This window comes from Sminthopsis crassicaudata, chromosome 6 (genome assembly GCF_048593235.1).
Source record: "Sminthopsis crassicaudata isolate SCR6 chromosome 6, ASM4859323v1, whole genome shotgun sequence".
In the NCBI taxonomy this organism is placed as follows: Eukaryota; Metazoa; Chordata; class Mammalia; order Dasyuromorphia; family Dasyuridae; genus Sminthopsis; species Sminthopsis crassicaudata.
Genome location: NC_133622.1, coordinates 116,251,357 through 116,254,474, shown reverse-complemented (window position 1 = coordinate 116,254,474; position 3,118 = coordinate 116,251,357). Strand labels below are relative to the sequence as shown.

Below are 3,118 nucleotides of genomic sequence, written 5' to 3'. Positions count from 1 at the left end.
GGGCTCAGTGGTTTACTATTTTCCTTTTGTAGCAAATCTGCCAAACCATTTGTTTTCAAGAAGGACAGAAGATTCCCTGATGCAGGATGCACAACACTCTGGCTTCCCAACCCAGCTCTTGTCCCACTGCCCATTTGAAATAGACCTGTTCTGTTCTTCCAAGGTATCTTCTTATGGAAATGTGTTGTACTCCAGATATTTGTGGGCTATGTAATTAAAAAAAAACAGTTTAGAGGCTCAATCTACTGTTGGCTTGAGAAAGGTTCAGAGGAGGTCACAGAAAGTCATGTCTATTTTCTGCCATCTTGGCTGTAGTCCCCCCTCCCCCTGGGATTTATTTTAAGGCATGGTTCTCATTTTTCATGATCTGTTATGGCCAGAAACCCCCCTCCCATATTTATGTATTTAGAAAATTTTTTTTGAAAGAAAAGATGCTTTGTCTCACTGTCTCACTTAGCCTTAATCACTGAATGGGTGTGGCTTCGGGCCAATTGAGACCTATAGAAGATCTTAGCTTAAAAAGACCAAGATCTCCCATTTCATCCATGGGCATCTCATGTCCTCTTGAGCTATATTTTACCATTGGACCCAGATAGCTTGGGAGGAGAATGTCTGGGGAGGATCTTGCATAGTCCTCCCTCACTTAAATCCAATTCACTTGCATGTCATGGCATCACCTCCCTGATTCTCTTTGAGAACAAAGAGCAAACAATAATGAAAGAAAAATAGGCAGAAGTTTCACTATTATATTGGTGGGAAATTCTTGACACAATAAAATCAGCCTTGTTCTACAATTATGAAAATACTCACATGCTTCAGCATAGCCCTATGCATATAAGCACCTTTCAGCAACCAGTGTTTCAGTGTAGCCCTGCAGAAATGCAGAAACACTCAACCAGCTTCAGCAAAGACCAGAAACCCCCACTATGACTCCAGGTTAGCACCAGAAAACTGCCAGACACCTACAGGCTCCAACAGTGCCAGCCAGGCTCCGCACCCCACCCACTTAACGCAACATGAGGGACATGAGTAGACAACAAGGCAACATAAATACAGAAACAAGTAAGTAGCCAAGGGCTATATAACCTTTGACCCAAGAAATCTGAGATTGTGGCCCTTCCAGGAGCAGAACTCAAATTTGAAATAAAAGACAAAGGCCAAAAATGATAAGCAAAAACAGCAAAAATAATCTGATCTTAGAAAATTATTATGGTGAAAGTGAAGATAAAGACACAAACTCAGAACAGGACAACAATGTAAAAATGCCTATAGGTAACTCCACACACACACAAAAAGGGAAATGGTCACAAGCCCAGAAAGAACTTATGGCAGATCTCATAAAGAATGTTAAAAATCCTGGTTACCAATTCACTATTTATGCCTGGTCTCTCCAAATCAAGAACTTCACATATGCTCTTTAACATGCCATTCCTAAATTTTTTCAACATTTCTTCCTTTTTTTATATTGATCACTTCCTTTTTTCGAACGGAAAGCCACTGAACTGACCCACATTCTTCTTCAGAGAAGCTACTGTGCCTGGCCTGTTGTAAAGTAGTTTATGAAGATTTCTAAGTTCATCAGTTTTCTTCTTACTTAAAAAGAAGTGTATTCTTTCAATTTCACAAAGTTTCTGTCCCTTTCCTTGGGCAATTGTAAATGGCTCCCTTTGAAGGGAAGATACTTGCATTGTCAACCTCTCCACTTTCTTCTTCTCTCTCTTGCCTTCTACAATGAGACTTTTCTTTTTCTTCCTCCTCATCCTCTTCATCCTCGTCGTCCTCCTCTTCTTCCTCCTCTCTTTCTTCCTTGTCGGGGACTTCGGGGTCTCTCTTCGGTGCGGTCTGGGAGGACAGGTCCTCCCCCTCTAGGGTGGGGGCTGAAGAAGACATGCTAATGACCGGTAGGTCAGGGATGCCTGGGGCCTCCCTGGCTCGTGAGGCGAGAGGAAGGTTCCTCAGGTTGGTGGGTGGGGGAACGGCGGAGGACCCTTTCTGTCTTTTTTGCGCATGACGCTTCTGCACCGTGTCCCTCCCAAGAAGCCACCAGATTTTCAAAATAGAGGTTCGGGAAGGAAGCGGGAATGCAGCAGCCAATCAGCGACATCCAATTTTATCCAAAGCCTTCTGGCAAACCATTGCCAAAATAAAAAAAAAAAACAAAACAAAAAACAAAACAAAACAAAACAAAACAAAAAAAAAAAAAAAAAAACAAAAAAAAAACAAAACAAAACAAGTAAAGGCAGTAAAAAAGAACGGAGCAGCTCTGGAATGTCAAGAAAGGCTAAGAGTACCAAATGCCCTGAAATTCTTTCAGATGAATCTAGTAGTGAAGATGAAAAAAAAGAAAAGGATTCTTCAGAGAAAGAAGATAAAGTGAAGAAGAGCCACCAAAAAAGACATCTAAAAAAGAAAAACTTAAACAAAAAACTCCTTCGAAAAGCAAAAAAATCTGTTAAAAGTGCCAATGTCAAGAAGGCAGATAGCAGTACCACTAAGAAAAATCAAAATAATTCCAAAAAAGAAAGTGAGTCTGAAGATAGTTCAGATGATGAGCCTTTAATTAAGAAACTGAAAAAGCCACCTACAGATGAAGAACTAAAAGAGACTGTAAAGAAACTTCTGGCCAATGCCAACTTGGAAGAAGTAACAATGAAACAAATTTGCAAAGAGGTATATGAAAACTATCCTGCTTATGATTTGTATGAAATAAAAGATTTCATTAAAAAGACTGTTAAAGAGTTAATTTCATGAGACAGAGATCATTTATAAAGGCTGCTGATTTGGATTGTTCCCCTGAATTCAAAGATCTGATAAACACCAGCAAAAAGAATGTATTTCCTTTTTTAAATCTTTGTTGGTTAAGCATTGTGTTAAGCAGAATTGACTGCTAACTTTGTGTCATAAGTGCTATGTAAAAATTTGTTTGAGTTCACCATTTTAAATTGCAACTCATCATAAACTTGAACTCAGTTTCATTTAACTGAATTTTGCCCACATAAAATATATTACTATTCACAGGAAACAGACTGCTTCTGTAGTAATGATGTAGAAGTTAAACAAATGCCAAATGAAGATAATGTAGTTACCTAGTATTCGTCAGCAGCAGACCCGTGACTAA

General features: G+C 39.3%; 1 pseudogene; it reads left to right on the top strand.

Annotated features, from left to right (window-relative positions):
• The first annotated feature begins 2,007 nt into the window (after window positions 1-2,007).
• On the top strand, window positions 2,008-2,912 carry LOC141547289 (uncharacterized; annotated as a pseudogene).
• Window positions 2,913-3,118: the final 206 nt, after the last annotated feature.